General features: G+C 32.8%; 1 protein-coding gene across 4 annotated transcripts in view; it reads right to left on the bottom strand.

Annotated features, from left to right (window-relative positions):
- LOC100569770 overlaps positions 1-24792 on the bottom strand; it is a 64033-nt gene that overhangs the window by 17351 nt on the left and 21890 nt on the right. Inside the window, exon 1 of one of the 4 annotated variants that reach the window (XM_003240240.4) lies at positions 12678-13620. The exons of the other annotated variants lie outside the window; for them this stretch is intronic. The gene's annotated coding sequence lies outside the window, so the exon portion shown is untranslated. Of the gene's footprint in view, positions 1-12677; positions 13621-24792 lie in introns of those variants that run through there. 4 annotated transcript variants of the gene reach the window in all.

Here is a 24792-nt window from a genome sequence, read left to right as displayed (position 1 = left end):
TGAACTGTAAAATAATTATTTAACGTACAATATTCATATAATATACCTAGGTACTAATATACTCAGTCAGTTTTGATGTTTTATATAATATTATACTATTCAATGTGCGATTAAACATAATATTTTTGTGGAAAAAAAAATTTAGTATTTGTTGCGCCTATACCCTACTTACTGCTTTAAATTGAAAACAGCGCGACCCTTAATTTTTGATTTCGTGCTCCGGAGAATACGAGTCACACCAAAATGTATATACAATTTTTATATAATTGTGGTACATCGTTCATCAATTCGTACATCAGTGCTTCCTGTGGTATTATGCATTGTGCGTATCATGTATAATTACGTTATATAATTATAATTTTTATTATATAAAACACTAGGCAACTATCCAGCACACTGCAGATAAGACTGTAATAAGAGTCAGGAGAAGTGAGTTGGGAATAATAATATTGAGAGTGTTGAAATGAAAAGCACTATAGGTGTAAGTGAATTTTAGTAAGTGAATTTTTATTTGGAAATTTAAGTTTTTACAGTTTAACGTTATATTTAAAATATCATAGTTTCTGTAACTTAACACCGATCCAGTGAAAACGCTACATCGTAAAAAACAAATAACTCTAAACTGCAGCACCTATATAGCGTTTAATAACGAGAAAACTGAAAAGCGCGTAAAATTAAATTTTGTTTTTGATTTTCTGTAAGATGAAAAAAAAAATGACTCTTGATATAAAACGCTCACGACATACAATAATAATAATAATATTATATTATATTATATACACTCCCAGACACGACCGGCCTATAACGCGGCACGTGGTTTCTAATATTATGAAATCTGCAGCGTGTTGTTGTTTCATGCCGTTCGACGGCATTCGATAACAATATATATTAATTTTTTTCTGGCTGGTCGACTAGTCTCGGCGATTGTTTTATGTATACAGTATACACACCACGGAACACTGTTATATCCATAAAATATTACACCATTACGTGTCTATATAATAATATATCGTAATACAAAACAGTATTTATCCATTTTTATTTCGTTGAATATTGTACGAAATGATCAAAAAAGTCATTCTGATTATTGGCTATTTATAATATTTATTTTTATAATTCAAATATAAATGTATATATATGTAGAGAGAGAGAGAGAGAGAGAGAGAGATAGAGATAGAGGATTGCAAAACAAAACAATAGACTATAGAGTGTTCTATCAAATAAAAGAATGCGACTTTTTTCGTCGTACTTAATGAAACAGAATTTTAGAGTACTTACATATAAAAGTAAAGTTTTTATTTGCAGCTGTAATTCAACGAAAAAGGAAAAAGGCACGACGAACGACTATCGCGACGAACTGCCAAAGAATACTTTTTTAAAGTACATCGGTGCGTGAGTGTTCGACGGTATTGTAGTCTATAATGCATAATGTATATATACATACAGCCGATATTGTAATTCTTTTGTCGGGAAGAAATGGACGTGAAAATCTAATTTGTGTGTTGCTCCGCGTAACTCTTCTTTTTCTTTTTAATACGAAACGAATTCGAGAAAACCCCATCAGACGCGACGAGCACGACACTTATATAGTTATATGTATAAGACTCGTCAAAGGAAAAAAAATAATATGATCTCTGAAATAAAATAAAATTTAAAAAAAGATTCGAATCTCAGGTTTCGTTCGTAGCGCATATACAATTCTATACACACACACACAAACGACTTCATATAATCATATAAGATTGCACGTTGAACCACAGAAAATAAGATATTATAATATATAATTCTCTGTATATAGTATTAGATAGTACATGGGAACTCTATAAAATGATGTATTACATTATACGGTCAATACAGATATTCGTGAAAAAAAATATACTCAGTTAGCTCTTAAAAAACGTAAATAATAATATATACTGCAGAAATCTAGCCGATCGTGAAAGATTGATGCGTGAAAAATTGACCAATAAGTTCGTTGTTTATCTATTCAGAATTCGGTAAACACAATAAATTACTTGTGCATTGTAATATTATATCATAATATATAAACAATTGTCAGCCAATGGCCCTGATGCCGATGTTTCTCTTAAATAAAAACATAATGTTGATGATTTCATAAACATATACCTATATTGAAATTATTTTTTTAGGCATTTTTAGTTGTTGCAGTTGCGGTAACTTACAAATATATTCACGCTATTACTTACATAATAAGAAATATTTAGCATTTAAATTATTAAACATGATTCAAAAATAGGTCTGTTATGCATAATTGTTTAGAATTTAAACTTTGGTTAGTAAAAATTTCTTGGTGTGCAAATAAAACTTTGTTAGTGAAGGAAAATCATCTAGAGATAGGTAACAACAAGGATACTGGAAAAGTAAAATACAGAGTTCAATTTTAGTGGTCGTGTAGTGATGTGTAGAATAAGTAGTACATAAATTTAAGTATTTACACTCATTATTTCGAAGTTTCAACTTTTTCAAAAAATATATTTCATATCTATTACCTATTTGCTATCGATTTTGGAGTAAGTTCTTCAATTCCTACTTATAAATGCAATTTTAAAGGAATAATTAATTGGTAATAAATTATAAGTAGTAAGTACGGTATTTAAAGTTTAAATAAGTGGAGTAAAGTAACACTACAACAGAGGTACGCACACTCCTATGAGTATGCCACAAGCCTAAAATGTTGGTCCACTACTATTCCACTCATCTAAACTTTAAATACTCACAACTAATAAACACTCTTTCTAAATGTAATTTATATGTACCGAAATATTCTGTTTTGAACTATAAAATTAAAAGGGTATATTGTCGCATTCAAATAAAAGAAGAAAAAACAAAAACGATAAAAAATTTTTTTTAAAAAGGTTATTTTGCAATAACAACAATATTTAAATTATTTTTTTCAAAAATGTTAAGACTTCAAAATAATGATTGTTTACTTCAATAAGTTACCTTGTAAAAGTTGTATAAAATACATTATACCATGGTAAAATAATTAAAACTAATAAAATAAAAGTGATTTACCTATCTATTAGCACATAATATACTAATAATATTATGTATTATTATGTCTGAAGTACCAACCATTATTATTATTATTTGGGAGTATTTAGTGTTTCGTATATAGCTTTTAGAAAACCATAACAAAACAGTAACGGAATTAATTTCCAACAACCTGTTGAGGCCATTTCATTAAACAGATTTCCGAACTAAACATTAAACTTTCGACTATAATATGTTTAATTATTTTCGTACTTTACTTTTAAAAAAGTATTTATACTTCTAAATTCTGATCTTTCAGCTAAAGTATTACCAAAACATACGTCATAATATATACCTTGTTACTTCCCTGGAACTACGATGTCTATGTGTAATTATATGGTCGAAACATAATAAAATACAATATCTATACCCGTCATCGATTCAATTTATTATGAATAGGGTACCCCTACATCTCTTTCCGTGTTTGTCCTCGTGAATGTTCACACCCGCCTACTATTTATATACTATCCTCTACGGTTCTACCCGAAGCCTATAATTTAAAACTTACGTAACTTCATGAATACTTAAAATAAATTAATAATTACCCTTTGAAAATATTAACATAAATTAGGACTATAATATAAAGTAGTATAGACCAGAGCTCATTTCAGATTTTTTTGACATAAAACCTTAAATATTTGTTTTATTTTGAGTTTTGGTAAGCTATATAAAATACGTTATGTTTTTTTTTAATACAGTTAAGAAGAAAAACTAGTGTCTCGCTTTAAAAATATTACCTTTTATAATATATATTCTTTGTGGTCATAATATTAATATTGAACTTGACAAACAAATTGTAACTATAATTAATTATATAGGAAATCGATCTAATTATCTACCAGTGTGTCATAGGCACCTACTACAATTGTATTTTTAATACATTTAAGAACACAAATTTTTCATTTTTCATACTCACGTGATGTTAAATTGTATGAACAAAAGATTTTAGATTTTAATCTAAATGTTGATAAAATATTTTATTTGATGACATTGGATTGATGAATATTAATCTCGAGCTAAAATAAGATTTCTGGTCAATTTATGAGTAAATATCAATTTAGATTTTTTTTTTAAATGTAGGTAGGTACGTCCTATAATTGCGTGTTTTAGTTATAACAATATTATGACGTAGGTATAAATAAAAAATCACGGGTATTTCGAATGAAGTTCTCGTGAACTCTTGAGTTTGAGTGCTATATGGTTACAATAATAATTATACGTCGTACTTATATATTTACAACAATACAATAGACGGACACAATACGATCACGTTATCACAATAATATAACAATAAAATAAATAATAGTGCCACTGCACCACGAATATCAGACTTAGGTATAATGATCGTTATTGGTCGGTTTGGCGTAATGAGCGCGTTGCGTCGATAATATACCATATACCCGACTTTAGAGAACTTTTTGGCATTATCATCGCGGATATAATAAATCACAGGCGTCGAAAAACGTTGGCGCTCGACGTGTCGGCAATCGGTAGGTATAAGTCGTCGGCCGTAAGTCACATTTTGTTTAGACGGTTTCGGAATGTTTAAAATGCTTTTCCGCTCCTCGACGTGCCCATACGATATTATAATATGTACACCCGAGTTATCATTAAAATACATTGGAATACGCTGTGCATGATAATATTATTGTTATACCTAAATGCGTATGTAGAACCTGCAGGAGACTATTTTCACTTATCTCCGGTATATAGACGACAATGTGTACCTATATTGCAGAAAACAATGACTTGTCATAATCAGGTATGACACATCGACTGGGCATGTTATAACAATAATATGATGTTTCTGAATACGTCATATTATTATTTTGTATACAGATGCTTATAAATAATTTGTTTTTATCCTAACCGGGAAACAAATAACACCTATAATATTATTCGAATGCCGTGAGTTGCTACGGGTAAGCGAATATGGTGACTACTCCATCGAGTAGTCTTATCGAGTTATAATACAGACAAAACATTTTCTGATACCGAAGCGTCGATATAAATACATTACAATTTATATCTTCTACTTAATTATATTTTGACAGATAATAAATTTAAGGATTTAAATATAAGCAGCTAAGTAGATCAAATATCATTCATATTATTTTTATTATTTTATTTTTATGCATTTTTTTATTCCTTTTTTTATTGTGTAGGAACCTATATAATATAAAATGATAGAAACTTTTTATTACAATATGTTACATTATGTTTTGACAGTAAATTTCTTTTTGACTCACGGTATTACGATATTGATGTTCGATTTAGCGATATGATATTGATAAAGGTAACAATATATGAGACGATATCAATACTAAAAAATATATCGTACTTCATCAGATAACATAACTAATATATTATGAATATATTATACATTTATACTTGGACACCTATAGTAGTAACGTCAACATTATGATAAGAAAAGGATAGATAATATTATATAATATTATTCATAAATATCATATCGTGTAAATGTTAAGTTGAAATTAAAATTAATTATTTTCTGTATATTAACATAAAAACTTAATATCTTAATTTCAGATAAAAACAGTATTTTTTCCAAATTTTTCGACTCTAAAATATAATACGTAATGATTCTAATATGATATGACGCATATGATAAAAACATTAAAAACCAGTTATTCTATTATCACTCTATTCATTAGAAAAAATATTAATTACAAATAGTAAAGATTTCGTGTTTACGGAAATCTACAATTCAAGCGCACACTTATAGTTGGTTTTAGGTCACTGACACCAAACACATATGCCGTTGATAATTTTTATCTTCAATTACGCTTTTTATATATATATATAGTTAACACTATATAATAATGAATGGTAAGTAATGACATATGTGATTAAATGCTCGTTTTAATGGTTCGTACATATATAATAATATCCCAAGTCCGAGGTCATAAAAAATAACGCGGAAAAGACGAATGAAAAAAAAAACACAACACTTAAAATTGATTTCTCTTGGTGAATTTTTGATCTTTTTTTCGATTTGAAACCAAAGAGAAAATAGAATTCGGAAAATGTTTTATTATAGGCGTAATAGGTCTGTATAGGAGGCGTGAATGATGGCGAATCTATAAAAGGACACCACCGTAGAACGTGTTTCAAAATACATCCCAAATCGATCAACCAGTGCAGCCAGTAAATAAAAATAAACTGAAAGAGGGTATTAGGGATCGACGTTAATCAATTAATCATCCTTATATCAAATCGGACGTTCTATTTTGGTTATTTAGGTACCTACTCTCTTATTACCTACATAATTTAAATTAAATTAAGTTTAAATGAATTTAAAAAAAAAAAATAGGTACTAGTAATATACGAACTTTTATATTTTTTCTGAAAATATAAACAAAAAGTTATAATATAGTTTAGGTATTTCAAATTTTTAAAACTTTCAGTTGATCTTGGCGCTTAATTTGATTTTGCAGTTTTGCTTTATTCACTATTATTGGACCTTAACAGTCTATCAGTGTAGTATAATATATATTTATTATTTATGTGTGTACTTATTGTCGGTACCTACTAAAGTATTGAAACGAACCGTTTCAGCGTTTCGATTTGCTAAACAGATCTCGATAAAAGTCGTTATATACCAGGATTTTCATTCAGGAAATCGTCGAGTGTGATGTACACATATTATTATTATAAAAGTGAATCCACCTGGAGCTCCAATAATAAAATACATTACAGTTCTGACTGAAATATTACAATATAATATGGGTTCATAATTTTATCAAAATTAATACACACGAAATTAAATTGTTTTAAAAAGGGATTACGCAATAATAATATAGGTATTTATATATTTAGTCAAAAGCTGCCTGCAGTGTAAAAATGTATTTGGCAACTTACGTTATTGTGCAATATTTTTTTACACACATTGTTATTATTGTACAATGTGCATAACACATTATACTGCTGCACCTGCAGTTGAACGCGTGTATACTGTACATAATATTATATAGTATCATATTATATCATTTGACCGATTTGATTTTTCACCAAAATTCACAATGAAATTCGATTACATCCCGTTTTAGTTATTGTTTTTTATTGTTCTGATTTGTGTAGACAGAACAATTAATACGCTATTAATACACTATCATTAAAATGGATAAATAAATAACTTTTTTTTTAAATTATTGCAAAACTACTAGTCTATAAACAATTGTTTATATAATACATGCATGTATGTATGACATTGTACGTACATGTAATGTTATGAAAAAAAAAAAATGCTGAATATCATTTTTCATTCATTTAGCAATAGTAGGTAATTTCTGTGACTTACAAAAAATAAAATAAAAAAAAACCTACGGTAAAGTAAAAACAACGCGTGTTGGTGCGCGATAACTTTATTATTAAATTTCATAAAATGCACGATCAGTAAATATACGCGAATTACGGATTTATTAATACCGTGACCTATATTTTCATCGTCGGCACCGCTATTCCCTATATATACACAAAATTATAATAACAATAAAATCTTCATAAATCGTTTTTCTGCCACACGGTCAAGTATTACATTATTATTATTTTTTTTTAAACCCAAATCTCTCTTAATTGAGTGATCATTATTGTAATATAGGTAATACATTATTTTTTTAATTATGCAAAATGACAAAATCGTTTCCTTCGGTATTTTTAATATAATAGATACAATATAGTACCTAAATAAATCATTGAATTTATAAAATTGCATCCATATATTAGTATATAGGTGTATACAAATAACATTACTTTAATTACATTAAATTAGGTACCTATATGCGTTTATAATTTTGAGTTTAAATTAATAAATTGCTAATTATCATGACTATTAATTTCAGAATCAATCTAAAAGAGTCAAAAGATCCAAAGTACTTACAAAAGGACCTAATCGTAAAAGACGAAATATTTTCAGGAAAAACTTTTATTTCCTAATCACTAATAGGTAACATATACAAAATAAAAATTATAAAACGCAGTTTACCTATACGATTATCAATTATTTATGTTGGTGACAATGAATTATTTTAAATGTGGAAAAAATTGAATTAAATAAGGTAGCTAATAACTATAACCTGCAATTTCACCGCGAAGGGTGTACCTGCAAGATGTTGATTTGAGCCAACATTTCGCAAAATAAAAAATATATATGTATAGGTATTATGTATATAGGTACTTAACAACACTTCCAAAAATCGATACAACACTTATATAGTTGTGAAAGTTGTAATCTTATAATAATTAACGTCAAAAGTCATAACTTTACACTACACTAAAATATTTATTTTTAATTATAACCAAAATCATGTCATGTATTTAAAACTTAAGTTTAATCTGGCAACTCTTCAGAATTGTTCTTTTCTAAAACTGAATTCTTAGAACATTTTAATACTAACATAATTAAATAAGTTTATTTCGTTTTTTCATTAGGAAAATGGACAATTTTATAATTAAATCAACAATTCAAACAAAGAAAACTTAATTTCGTAAATGCTTGAGAAAAAAATCCCATTATTATTCCAAACAAACGTATATTTACCATTAAGTATTAACGCATACATTTATATTATTATGTATAGGGGATATTGTTAGGTATATACATTTTTCAGTGATCGAGATTTCTATTTCAAGTATTTATATAGTCTCGATATATTTGTTTTATTAAAAGTTTAAACTCTAAAGTGCTTTTACATAATGTCATGGATTTCAAAAACATGGAATAGTGAATACCCATGTGCCATGTACTGCACGTTAGGTATTTATTTCACGTTCCGGTTGAAAAACACGAGAGCTTTTTCGACCAGACTTTTTACTCTTATATAGATATTAATATGCTTTTTGTATAGCCAGAGTGTTTCGACAATATTTTCGAAACGGTTCTATATTATCGAGAATGCGATTTTCGAGAGGGAAATAAACGATTTTACGGTCAGACGACTTTGGTTTCACAAACCCGAAACGCGGTCAAAACATCGGCGGGGATTTTATTTTGCGGTTTTTCGCACTGTGCGCGCGGTGTGTAAACAGCGGAAATTTCATCGGCTAGAGTTACGCGAACGGATTCTCAAGACCCAGACGTCTGGCGCGTATAAAACGCTCGTACCATAAACACACACACACATACACGTCATATTATATTAAATATCATGTTATATTATGTTGAGTATATATACATACCTATACAGCTAACTGCGTCGAGTGTCGATGTCTGGGCACGAACTCTATACCATTCAGATATTATATTTTATGTATTATATTGACAGAGAGTTCGTCGTATCGCTACCTTGAAAAATGTTTTTAAAAAAAATCACCGCGTGCAGTTGATATAATAATATCTTAAATCGTGTAATCCATTTATGTAAGGCTTAAAACGCGCGCGAGAAAAAAAAAATAATAACCGTAGACACCACCTATAACCTACGTGCGGTACTTATAATGATTTCCGCACGAACGCGATTACCTCCGTAAACACCCCGTTACGCGTACGATCAAAATATAATAAAAACCTCGTCGAATTCGATCGATTCACTCGCGTAAACGTCGAGATAGATCTAGATTGTCGAACGACGATTTTCGCAGGTGACCCGTCGTCGGCGGCGATATCGCAAAGACTGCTGCGGTCGTTTAAAAAAGACGACCCTCTCCCCACACGCGACAAATACCGCGAGGAGGACGAGCTGCCGCTAAACGGTGTAAACGTACTAATTAATGCGTTTATACACATTATCATTCTATAAACAACGTAGGTAACGACAAAGTGTTGGAGTTTAGACACCGTCGACGGCAATAATATAATAATCATGTAATAATGTACGAGACGTAAACATATATAATATCATAATTTAATGGTGTCGTGTGTCTGTCGCGTCTAGTACGCATAATAATAATAATATTATGTTTGTGTGTGTTTGTGTGTGTTGTACATTTTGAAAAACAACTACCGATAGAATCGCTACTTTTATCTGTGCAATGTAATATTATTATAATATTATTGTCTCCGTACGTAGTTTTTATAAACATTATTCGCTCTATCCGTCTAGTCAAAACAATTACAGATTTGTTTTTTATTAACAATATTATTATGTAGGTAATGTAATAATAGTCGTGTCTGCAAACAATAAAGGAAAGTGCGAATTCGTGTCGAGACTTTTCTCAGGCGCGCTCCGAGAATCATTCGCACCACGTTGCGTTTTCGTTGCAACAACAACAATAATAATAATAATAATAATATGTAATAATATTATATACACTGCACCGGTGGTTAGGGTTAATAACGGGAATGCCGTATTTTTTACAATAATTTACATGTTAACATTACCACGCGCAGACTAAATATAATAACATTAATAATGAATACGGCGATTGTGTGTGGTACCTACTGGCTACTACCTACCTTACCACCTATCACAATTTAATCGTCGTGTTGAAATAATGTACTCGGGTTTCGGATTATAGTCGTGTAATATTATTATAAAATGCATTACCTATACAAACAACAATAGCGGCGTGCAAATGAAATTACGCCGAACGGAATAATAATTGTTGTGTAAAACAAATAACCTGGAATTTATTATGCATTTTTCACATTTATTACATCCAATTAATAATCACATTGTACCTGGTCGGTTTTCCTGTTATTTTCGCACCTAACGGAGTCGACGGCCGTAACAGTTAGGAGGTACCTTATACCCGCCGAGCGCATAATTAATATTGTAATTTACATTTCACGGTAACACACATCCAAGCGTATTACGTCAACGGCGGCAAATTTAATGTTTATATAGTACACAGCAGCAGTACAATTCTCATTTATGTTACAGTGTACTTCACACAAATTTAAATATTTATCCATTCCGCGTTTATTGTTACCGACGTATCGTATTTAAATTAACGGTTTGCATCAGTTACAAAAAAACGATTGATAATGGAAAATTGTAATTTTACGGCGCGATTGAAGTGTATTTTGTAAAATATAAGTACTTATATATACCGACTTCAGAAGAATGTGAAAAAAAAAACAAAAATAATTTATGAAGTTCAATGGTTTTACAATACTTGGTACAATATAATATTTACAATTATTTACAAAGCGATCGTTATTCGGTTAATATAGCAATGAATTTTAGATCGACGCAGCGTAATAAAAAAAAAAAAAAAACTAAAACAAAACATACGGGGCGGAAAAACTTTTCAAAGTTAAACATCGTTCGAACACACAGTCGGTCTGTAAAACTTAAAAATAACCCTCTACGTATATACATGTCGATATCCGGACGCGCGTAGGACAAAAAGTAAATAAATAATCTCTACCTACATAATATCATATCGTCATAACAATATAAGAATATATAGAAATGATTATTTTAACGTGCAGATAAAACAATAAAGACACGCCGATTCTATTATATACCGATAGAAACCAGATAAGTGCACGGTATTAGGCTAATTTTGTGAATGAGAATTAAAAACATTATCACGCGTGTTGCGAAACTATATCGTAGGTGTAAAATGATAGGGGCTAGACAACTCGCATATGAGTATTACAATACGATAATTTCGTATCGCGTAATATGATATTATTGTTATCATCTCGTTCGTTCGTCTACGGTCCTATCTCGAGTCCGACGCGTTTCGACGGACACAATAATAATAATATTATATTAGTGGTGCCGGATGATTTGCCCGTCCGGCACGCGACGACAGTTTTCACCGAAACAAAACACTACATCCCGCCGCGCTGACCGACTGATCACTCTGTTGTTGAAACGGTGTCGCTGATTAATAATAATAACGACGACGACGACGACGATCGTTTAATAGAAGAAAATATCAGCCGTGCGTGAATATCATCGTAGTACATATTATTATTATTATAGGTAGGTACCTCTACAAAAACGAAGAGCGCGTAGTAAAAAAAAAAATTACGTCTGATACGAGAGTCAGCCGCCGCCGACACGGACCGGAGGGGTGCCGCCGCCGCCGCCGCCGGGTGGGCTGGACAAGGTTACCGGAACATGAACGCCGCGAGGCCTAGACGTCTAGACGGTCCTACGTGCCGGTGGCGGTGTACCGGGACGGGGGGGGGGGGATTCGCGGCGGGGAGACACACCGGCCGGTCCGTCGTTCGGCCGAACGGCAGCTGTGCGACGGAGTGGGGAGAGGAAACGACGGCGGCGGCGGCGGCTGCGGTAGAAAGGACGCGGCGGCGGCGGCCGTAGCGTGTGCGTTTCTGCTGTGTATTATTTGTACGTGTGCGCGCGCGCGAGTCGGTCGCCCGTCCGTACGTCCGTCCGCCCGACGACGACCGGGACGCGGCGGCGATTAAAATTATTTACAAGCCCCACGACCACCACTGCCTAGTGCCCGCATAATAATATTTATTAGTTACTATTAAAATAACACTCGTCGTTATCCGGCAAAAGACGAACGATTCAAATTAATAATAATAGTACCTAAAAAATAATAAAGATTATGATGACGGAGAAAAATAATTATTCTTCCGTTTCCCCAGCCCCGACCTGGAAAATTATAATTATTTTCCGTCTTATCGTTAATAATATTGTAGGTAAGTAGACGACGATAATCTCGCGACCGGCACTTACCATGTTCGTAGTGCGACCCGTCTACTTTTTGACTTTTGCGCGAAATGACGAAGGCGGCGGTGGTTGTGGCGATGATCACCGAAAGTAGTGTGTCGTCGACGAGTGCAAATGTTAACTGTACTTGATGGGAACGATGACGGTTGTATGGCGACAGCGTCGGCAGTGTAGACGGATCATTGATAATTTTTCCGATACTCTTAACGTCCGGGAAATTAAACGCGGACGTCGCGACCGGCTCCAAAAATGATTACGAAAAAAATATAGAATTAAATTATTTTTGTTATTGTTGTTGTGTGTTTGGACGTCTTTGGCAACTCGGCGGGATATTATATATTATTATTGTTGTTGGGACGGTAGCGCGGACGCGCGTGTACTGTTGCGGCGGCGGTGCGTCGGCGACTAATCGTGAAACGTGAGGACGGCGGGACGACTAAAAAAAGAAACGGGCGTGTGTAACGACGTTCCCGCTGCTGGTAACTAGTGAGCAGAACGCGTGAGCGCGTGTGTATGACCCCCGACCGACCAAGGTGCCTCAACATTTTCGTGTCTGCGCCCACGTTCAGTACGCACCTTGCCGCCACCGCCGGCTACCACCACTTACGCGACGACGACGACGACGACGACGCCGCCGCGACCGCCGTCGCTCCCATCGGCTCGGCGGCGGTGGCCGAGACACTATCGAAAAGTTTTCCGTTCGGTTATTTTATTTCATTTCGCCTCGAGCGTAATTTTTTTTTTTAAGAACTCCCCGCCGTTCGCTTCTCGTCCCACTCCCTTCCCGTCCAATCCACGCGACCGTACTATAGCCACCCGCACTTTACGCGCGCGTACACCCCTCGGGGCGACCCCTAAAAAACGTGACGGAAAAATGGGTGTACGAAAACGAATTCGTGCGAGAAATATTCGGGGCAAAAAAGAAACCCAAACCGTACGAGATAAAAAAAAAAAAAATAAAATAAAATAAAACGTAGCACGACAGCGGAATAATTGGCAAGCACAGTCGTCATTGATTGTTATGTCTGACACCTTGGCTCGAGTTCAACACACCCCGACCCCCGCCGCCACAACCACCGCCCCGGTTGTCGTATATATTATAATATAATATGTGTATATGTATTATACCGGTAGCTGCAGCTGCGGCGGCGGGGCTGTTTACGACCGACGACTGTGGCTGCACCAGCATCACCGACGACGGGTGTCCTCCCGACAAAGTCGTGTGTGGGTACACCTTCCTCCAAACTTCGCTCCACTTCTTCCATCTCTCTCGCTCTTCCGTCCTATACATCTTCCGTTCCACTTTTTCGACTCCTGCAGCAGCTTACGACGACGACGATATTATACGGCTCTCCCTATACTCGACTTCCCCGCGTGTACGGCTAGCCACCCCCACCGCCCGAACGCAACCCTCGCCGATCGTGTGACCCGCGAAGGAATTCCTCTTTTTGAGACCGATCCAATAAGTCTCGCTCGCGTAGGAAGATCGGAATTGTATATTTGGAATGCGCGGCCGTATATAATGAACGCCGCGCGCTCGCCATATTATAACGCGATGTGACAACTAATAATCTCGCGGCGTTTTTTTTTCAAATTTTCTCCGGTAAAGTGCAGGCGAGGAGAAAAACCTCGCCGTCGTTACATATACAATACGTACAGTTTATATTATATCATGTATAATTATATTTATTATACATTGTATTGTACGACTTTCTGTCCGACACACATTATTAACCTGCATGTTATTATTATCGTTGCTATTATGTAGCACACAACTGACAAAGAAAAGAAAACACTAAAATCAATTACTCTTTCATGTTAAAACAATATTATTATTAAGAATATTATAAAGCGCAACTGCAGTGGATACGAAATAGTCATTAAGTATAATAACATATATATATACGCTAAACGCTGCTCCGGGGTATGAAAACAAACAGCTTTTTTTATTCGTTACTGCAATAGCAATACATATAATCGATAATATGCATTTCCTTCGTTACAATAATATTTCTTCCGATACGTTATTATTTCAATACTAAAACTTTAAATGTTTTATCAACATAAATAATAACATTATTACAAAACATCTAATCATAAAACGAGTAGAGACATTTTTTTTTTTTTCGTTTTTAATTTTATAGATTTTAAATGTTTTTCAATTTTTCATATAAATGTATATAATATTATCATACATTACATAGGATATATATACCGTTAAATTATTGTATGTTATGTGCCTACTTTTTCGGGAGAAACTAAAGTATAACTGAACAATGTTTAGATACGTACCACATTCGTAACCAACAAATCTATTTTCAAATAATAATACTGTGTAAAAAATACACAACGGAAATTTGCTTTTATATACACATAAACTATAACATCGGTAACTTCCTCTACATTACGTATAGTATGTATAATGAATCGTGTATACCTGCGCATAAACGTTCAATTACTTATTGTACTATGTCTTAGATAAATATTTTATATTATGGAATTATAATAGCATAATAATAATATTATAATATTTTATGAAAATCTCAAATATCTAACATTAGCTGTCTTTGAATATTACAACATAATAACAAAATCGATTTTGTTAAAATTTGGTGTTGCGTAAGTATTAGGTACTCCAAGTTTTACTGTGATTTTTTTTTTTTTTAGTTTCTCCCAATTATTTTAAAAAGTACTGGGAAATTTATACTTTTGATCTCTCAAAACAAAAAAACAAATCATTGTAAAATCAATTCATTCAACGCTCCGGTCAGAAACTAAAATACACTTATAATTATATGATTTTGGTACACAAGTTTATATTATATTGCTGAATTAATTATGGCATTAAAAAAAAATACACTTTCTAATGGCACTTACAGACATGTTGCAATGAAGTTTGGAAATGTAGTTTAATATTATAATTAATTATATTTTATGTACCTAACTTAAAACATTAAAATAATATATAATTTTATTGAATATGTTTTAAATAGCAGCTAGTGCTCATAATATGTTCCGAGTAATTTTGCCATGAGACTTGTTGTATACATTATATGACATTCTCGGAAGATCCATAAGTGATAACATGTTGAGTTAAAAATTCAGATTTTATGTTCAGTTAATTTATTGCATAATGCATTCATAATGCAATTATATGTGTTACTGATTTATTGTGACTAAAGTGTTGAAAATGTGTTAAGTTCAAATATTTTTATAACCCACTGCAGTGTCATGTTTTTGGCTTCAAATACGTTATATACTTCCTATTAGGTATATATATTTATAAGATATATACCCCCTTTTATACTGCAGTTTACAGTTTCCGTAAACGAATGTCTAATATTTCAGTCGTTGAATATTTTTATTTTCTCGTACGTTCGCATAATATAATCATTACGTCCTTCAATATCGCAGCTCATCTGACAGACAATTTCTGTACATTTTGAGTACCTATACCTACTTGTACGAATACGTTTCAGGCCAAGGAAACAAACATACAGTCTCGGTCATTTATTTTAGAAGGTTACATAATATATACATTATTTTCACCTAGTTCAGTATTTAATTTTGCGTCGTATGATCGATTTGAATAATATTAAATAAATATATATTTACTATGAAAATATAGACACGTCATGTATTTCACAATCAGGTTCATAAATTATAATAGAGCCAAAATAGGGACGGTTTTTTTTTTATTTAACTGACATTCGACATTATATGACAGTCCCGAAAACTGAAAGCCATCCAATTATACCGAACAATTGTAAATTCAAACTTGAATAGAAAATATAATGATTATATAACTTACGTTCGAGTTTTCTTATTTCTTACAGTCAATAATATAGTCGAGATGATGTATAATATTATATACTATTCAAATTGTAAATACAAAAAAATTATTTCTACCTCGAATTTTCAAACCCTCAATTACATATCCATATAAAAAAACTATACCCTACGGTCTACGCTAATAATGTATATATGAGACCCCCACAAGAGCGGATTCCCCGAAGATAATGGAAGTCCGCTACTAAAATTACGCGCAATAATATCCGTCGATTGTGCATATGACGTACACGATAGGTAAACATATCAGTGGCATACTCAACTGACTATATTTACCTGACCAATTTACAATACCTATGAACGTTATTTTTAGTACTGCAGAGACCTATTAAATTGTAATATATATATATATATATATATATATATATATATATGGTAATCTAACTATAGTTGTCTTCCTCGCTCCAGCATATCATAAAATATTAGGACATTGGTATAAACTTTCACTTAAGGTGAAACATCGTGAAGACTATAGTACAGATTTCTTTTTTTCACTACAAAACTTTCAGTATCTACCGTATTAATATATTAGTAGATAGTAGACGGTATGATAAATTGGTAGTAGTTTATTTCTGTCATAAGTACGTTTCCGACGCAATAGTTCAAAATACTTGGAAAATTTAAAATCTGTCATCGACGATGTTTAATATTGAAATAAATATATAGCGTATGACGCGTATGACGCATTATCAGGTACGATTTATATTCGTTTTACGAAATTTTATTTTAATTTTGTTATCGGCAGTCGTGACATAATATTATATTACAACAAATAATATATTGAACTCACTGGCAGCGCTCACTAAAAAGGTAGGTATAGTCAATTATATTCTACTAAAATGTACTGCACTGGGAGATGGGAAGTGTCCCCTAACCGTGTACGAATGTCTCTCGAGGCTATACAGCAGCGATTAAGACGAACGGGTGGCGGCAGCTGGTCGTGTACATTACGCTCGGCCATTTCACTAATTTCCAGCGCAGACAGACAGTGTCAAACGGCCGTCGCCACTGACACTGCTGCACGCACAAACGGTTGGGATTGTATTGCGTAGTTGACGGCGGCTGGCGTGTCAAGGTATTTAGTGTCGTTATAGGTCGTTGTACTCGGCAAACGCGAGAGTCGAGTTCAAGCACAATAATAATAAATAAATAATAATAATAATAATAATATAGTATATTGGCATAACTACCCTAACTGCGTCTGCGTATAACTATGCGGACGGAGGGATAACACTTGGTTCCTAAAAAAAATAAATTTCTGTTCTATTTTGGTTTTGAACTGTAGTAGTTGCTTTAAGTCAAACGTAATGTTATTGTACAAACAGTTGGATATTAAAATGTAAAACGATAACACATACATACATAATATGCATTTTAATACGCACCTGCAATAAACCAAATAATTTTCCTGACTTTTATGTATTTTCGGTTAACTGTTTAAAAATGTAGGTTTAGTTGGGTTTGGGTTCCACTATTTTCTAAGGGTCGTAAGAGTTTGGAAACCACTGTTCTGGTTAATTCTACATTTTAGATATTTCCATTCCTATGCTGATTAGTTATTGTTGAACTCTCTAATATTAGGAAACCCTCAGAGGGGGAAGCTAAAAGAAATCGTAAACAATTTCGATATATTATTTTATACTTAGTATCACACTATCACGTACGTATTAGTATCGTCAGAAACGTGCTAAATAAAAATAATAAAATCTATTATACATATTATTATAAAGATACGGATATAATATATATACCGATATCATAATAATTTAAACTTATTCAAAACCTACACTATACGAATGTTATTACTTATGTAAAAAATATTTTCAACATTAGATAACATAAAATATTTTATATGAAAGTCTCTTTTTACAATCTGGTCGGTGTATAACATTAATAAAAAAAAACTTGGCTAAGGCGTAAATATATAATTTTTTTATGTTCTATTATTTATTAATCAATTAATATAATATTATAAGTTATAACGAATAGGTACCTACATTTCTATAATTTTGATAAGAAGACTATAATGGAAATAACTCTAAGACTCAAAGCCAAACAAAAAACGATAACCACGCGTTCGCCGACTGCAGGGTGGACAATGGACATGCAAGTGTATGGTATTTATGGTAATCATATACGACGAGACACTGTACAGACAAGACCTGCGTAATAAGATAGTATAATGTTTTTACATAGTTTATGAGCTGCTTAGACAACGGTTTGTCCTCTAACCGCAAATTCACGTCCTAATCAATCACATTCCGATATCGGCTACAATATATTTAGCTTTGACTCTATTGCTACACGCACTCAAAGCCGACGACGCTATTTCAAATCGATAGTGACAACGAAATTTCCCGTGTTTTAATGGTTAAGGCCTCCAATCGCGGGCGTCATTCCATTAGCTGTGAGCTAGTCAAGTGCCACGGATGCTTACGACCACTGCTGTGATCGTTCCCTGGTGAATCCAACAAACGATCGACCACTGCACATCCACGGACCACGAGTACCACAGTGACCGATACCTGCAGCGTACCTACTGTTGCACCCGAGGGTGGATGGTTCTATAGTCACGTAAACTCGCTACAACTCAGAATTAAATTATCTGTCAGATTGATAGTCCAACCACTTTACACGAAGCCAAATACAGAAGCCGCCGCGAATTGTTTTCCTCGAATTCGCGAGGGTGATTGGAGCTATATTCTTTCCCGATTTACCAGTTACTGGTAAGTGGCCTTCCTTGATCTTTCAACTTAGGGGGTGTAGACAGACGACAAGCCAACCAGACGCAAAACACAAACTCTTACCATAGGTCCTGAGACTAACACTGGAACGCTCGATCTGCGGAATGAAATCGTATTTTCACAATACTAGTCCATGGTCGGCATTTGAAATGCGACCACTCTGCATGGGTAGACCTCCATATTTCTGTTTTATTTTAACGCTCTACTCCTATATTCTGGCCAGAATAATGATGATATATTCTTTGTTGGAAATTTAGCACCACTGCAGATAAATACGCATCTCATATACATTTTCATTCCTCGAAATTCGTCTTTGCCCTGGTCCCCGAAAATACTCTGGACTGCTCTGTGACCTCTCCGCGTTTAAGGTGTACCGTCAAACACGTATATTGGGATGGGGTATTGGACCGTCGCAAAGTGTTATAATATTTTCCGGTTGACTCCTGGGATGGGGGACGTTCCATTTAGCACCACCTATACAGACTCGATATATACCGCTCACCTTGCATGCTTGGGTGTGGTTTCACCAGACTCATAACCAGACAATGTCACGGTGGATGCCTAATAAAAAATGCCATCGTGTACGACCGTTTTCCTAAGAATGATCGATGGCAGAAAATAATATATAGCTGTTGGTGATGAGTGATGATCTACTCGCGATAGTAATCATATTATTAATGCGACAAGTCCAACATGTGAAGTGATGTCCCACAAAAATTGTTTAATACTTATGATAACTTTTTTATGTGGTGAGCTGTTATCAGTAATTGTATGGTAAGTCTGGTTTAAGAGTAGGTTTGGATTTTAATTTATGCTCTCTTCGTTATACCTACTGTTACAATATATCACCTACTAACGACCACTCGAACGGCCATATTTAACCAATTACGACACTGATATATCGGAAATGACCATATGTTATCGCGATGGAGAGTGAACCTTTAATGCCGACTGCGGTCGTCCAGGCATGGCTTATACACGGCTTTCAAGTTGTTACAAACGCGGGTTTAGGTAATTTAGGACTCCTGTGGACGCCGATGGACTCGTTCGCGAACCCGAAAAGTTGCCGTCAATACCGTGGTACAACCATCGACCACATTCTTGGCATATCGTATACTCCAAAACGGGTAACTATTTGATATTTTCCGTTGGCTGTATAGTCTAAGTAGCGGTCATTCTGGGCGTCTGTTTTCTCCGTTCTTCCTGTATAGCGTGAAGTGCGTCGAAATTCCGGCGTCACGTATACATAACATTATATTTATATATATTTGCGGGCTTCATTATTTTCGGTTCACATCGTTCATTTTCCGAGGATTACGTGCCAAGGGCTGTGCGTCAAGATAAGACGCACTTCATTCAAATATTTATACCTATAGGTATGTATCATACACTATTCACAGGCGACAACCGACGCCTTTTATACGCGACTATACAACAGTTTTTGTTAGAATATTTTGCATTCGCACATAATTTTGTGTAGCTAAAATATTATACTGGTTTGTGAAGTCCAAGTATACCTTTTTAAGACGAAGTCACGTAAATATGACGAAGTTTCACTTCAACAGACGCCGCAGACCGTCACTGATTGTGGAGAAATGTTGACGTAAGAGGACGTTCACCTTGTCGTGATCTATTTTTAATGTACAATGTAGTGGTCGTGTCATCGTTGGTATTGTTGTTGTTATTATTGTCGGAATCAAGACGGTGACCGTCAATGCACAATTAAATAGTCGTTATATTGTTATAAATTATAATATATTATAATGGTTTTGTTTTTGGTTTTGTCGACAATTGTGAAACAATAAAGACAGTCTGTTGTAGTCTGTAGACTATATAGTTATTATATATTGTGTATCATTGCTGGGATCACTATTTGCATCTATAGTGACATTCCAGACAGTTTTATCAGGTCCGTTAGTACCCCAAAGATCTTGAATTGAAAACATTGACTATAAGAATCTGCTATATATATAATACAATTAAAAAATTGTAACCCAAATCTTATATTATCCCCCCCCCCCCAAAAAAAAAACTATATTTTATGTTCATGGAGCTGGGAATTTATTCCGAACAGAAAAGTTGGTTCATTACATTAGGAAATTTAAATTCACTTACATAATAACGAAAAACCACATTATTCACTATAATGACATTTCGATCCATACTTATAGGACGATTTAGACGGTAAACTATTTTAAAATATCAAAGTATGATAGTTATTTAAATGCGATAGTTATTTATAATATCTAGTTTAGTATAGGCAAAATTATGATATGATTATTATAATTAATAATTCATATTAAGTATCATATTAAAATTATATAAATTATGGACAACCCGATTATATTACAATAAGTTAATACTGGATAACAATTGATACCATAAACTGATTAATTTCTAAATGCGAAGGACATGTTATTATATATTTAGTATGCAGATGATAAGCCAATTGACATACAATTATGTTTAACGTAGTTTAGACACACATTTTACTATAATTATAAAATATGTATTACTTTATTTAACTAAATTTCTAACTTTTTTTAGTGGCTGGTAAAACATAATATAATATGCAACAATGGAAAAATGTATATAGTTATAAGTATTCGCTTTCTAGTATTTGACCGTTTTATTATATTACTTACTATTAACTAAATAATAAATAAATAAATCATACATTTGATATTATATAGGTAGTGCATAATATATAAAATTTAATTTTCTAAAATAAGTTAAAATGAATTAAATTTCTAAGAATAATTTTAAGCATTAAGCTGTTGGTAGGATACATTTTGTTTGAGAATATGATGATGTAATGAAAACAAGTTAGTAAGCGGATCATGTTGTCCCTGGGGCCAGGAATCAATCTAACCCTCAAATATTTTGATCCCTAGATCAAAATGTTACTCTAATTTTTGTTTGTAAACCAAGTATTAGGTTTGAATTATTTAGAGTATTGTTATTATAATATTAGTTAATTTAAGAAAATATTGTTCTGCTTTATAAGCTGACCAATCATTCACTCAGCAATATTATATGTAGATAATATATATTTTTCAACAAAATTTGAAAAATCCCATTTCATATATTATGATTTATGGCTATTATACAGTTGAATAATTTATAAATAGGTATTATATTATTATAAATGTTTTAGAAGTTTCGATTGAATGCTTTTTAAAGTTTTTTTTTGCATCAATAACATACTTTTTTTTAGTTTAAATCTAGTCTCTAGCTTTAGCATTTAAAACGTTTTATTTTTATCGAAATTAATAATAATCAGAAAACATAAATAATAATAAATATATAATTTTAATATATATATAAAATAATAACATCCTCATCATTACAATATTATTAATTTTCTTAAATTAAAAAACTGTGGAGTAGGTACCTATTATTTATATTCTAATACGAACCTAACATAAGAAGAAAAAAGTATCTAGACATTTCTACGGAGAATTTTTTATCATAATTATTAACTATACATATATTCAAGTTTTGAATTATTTTTTGGGGACTTTTGAAAAAGCGTGGGCAAGGACTTAGATAAACATAATAACTCTCGAATACACGAGATGAGCCAAGGAGGTTTTTTTTGAAACATAATCAGACAAATAACTGTACTTGGACATTCGTTTTCTAACTTGTCTGGAAAATCTACATTTATATAATTACATTATTACAGCCTTTTGGTTACTACTATAGATTCTTGGTTTTTTTTTTTTATTTCTAAGTTATCCACTTATCCACAGACTTTAACAGTTTCTTCACTATTTCAAAAATACTCTATAAAGTCTGTTCCATGTTACATCTTAAGTTGATTAGTTCTAAAATAACTACAACGTCGACACAGCCTCTATAAAGTAATAATTGATAAATTGAAATGTTTTACATAAAGGCAATTTGCAGGACAAAACGACGGCGGGCTACAGGCTGTGGTCATACTAATTTAAAACTCACTACTCAATACAGCTTTGCATAATTATATTAACTTTGATGTTAATATCCTAAACTAATTGCAATAATTCCAAAGTGCATTCTATAGATTTGTATGTCTCAGAAAATTTAAAATTCATATCCAAGAGATACCATCGATCAGAGATTACCCGACACGCACTCAAAAAGCTATCAGGAATTATTACTGCCATACGATCAGCAGCAGCAAATCCTCCGGTCAGAGGTTTAAGCACACAATTCTGACACAACTGTGAACCAGACGCACCGCCGGTCATCCCGCTGGCAGACGCGGAGTGCACCAATTGTGAAGGCCAATATCGACCAATCACCGATCGTCTCAATCAACGGTATGGTTTTTTTTTTCAAGACCTTTGCGCCAATCACGTTCGACGATAGGTATAGGTACTAGATAACAGTCATTTTCAGGGCTTACCCTACAGGACTCACTTATATACTTGAGCATTGTTCCCCGGGAAAATGGAATAGCAAGCCATACCACTATTATACTTAGGAGAGCATGTCCATACCATGCGTCCCGTCAGAATTGTATATATACCAAATTTAGTACTTAAAGTAAAGTGCCACCATGTAGGAATTGGCTGACAATATTTATATAGTTGTATTTTTATACGTTACTTTGATTCCGATCGAAATCGAGAAATAGTGCTTTCAAACACACCGACAGTCTACGATTTACCATTTACAATTCGGCATATATCATTGTAAATAATACTTACCAATTTCTGAATATTGTTTTCCCCATAGTAATAATAATTTATACAATATAAAATATATTTTAAAACAATGTGGTGTATATCAAGGTAAATTAACTTTAAGTGGACCTACAATTAATTAACTGATTACTTACTATAGATGATGGAAAACAATTCCACTCTTTGAGTAAAGAATTGCATTAAAAAAAAACAACACGTTATGTAACTTGGTTAAAAGTATAGCTTATCTTTAACTTTTTAACTCCTATTAATGGCCATCCTTCACAATTTGTATAGAACAAAAAACAAAATACGAGTGGCGTGATTACTCTCAACAATCGAAATTACCTTTATCTTACTTCGAAGTTGCCCAGCGAGATAGTAATGTGCTTATGCAAATTATAAATTTTTACCAGTTCAAGAAAAGTAAATGATTTAGGGCGAAACAATATTTTATTTATTGACTGGCAATATTATAAATAATTGAAATTTATATCAAATGTGATATGGATGTAAATTGTATCAGGGAATGAGTGAATTAACAAACATCAATGACGTTGTCCTCGACTGTTAGAAACGAAGTCGTTTTATTATAGGTTGAATTATTAGTCATTACGTTAAGTGTATCGAATGTGCAGTGGCGGATTTACCCATAGGCCACCAAGGCACTGGCCTAGGGCGCAATATTTTTTGGGGCGCAATTTTTTAGTTAATTTTTACTTTTTAGTTTTTCATAACTTCATAATTCTATTTACCTAAATTTATATTTTATATTCATTTTTTTTTCGTATACAACTTGAATGAAACTGGAGAATGGCTCACGTAGTCACGTCGCAGTAACGTTTTAATCTATAA

The sequence above is a fragment of the Acyrthosiphon pisum genome, chromosome A3, assembly GCF_005508785.2.
Source record: "Acyrthosiphon pisum isolate AL4f chromosome A3, pea_aphid_22Mar2018_4r6ur, whole genome shotgun sequence".
Classification (NCBI taxonomy): domain Eukaryota; kingdom Metazoa; phylum Arthropoda; class Insecta; order Hemiptera; family Aphididae; genus Acyrthosiphon; species Acyrthosiphon pisum.
The sequence above is the reverse complement of the archived record's forward strand: the minus strand, read 5'-3'. Positions and strand labels throughout refer to the sequence as shown.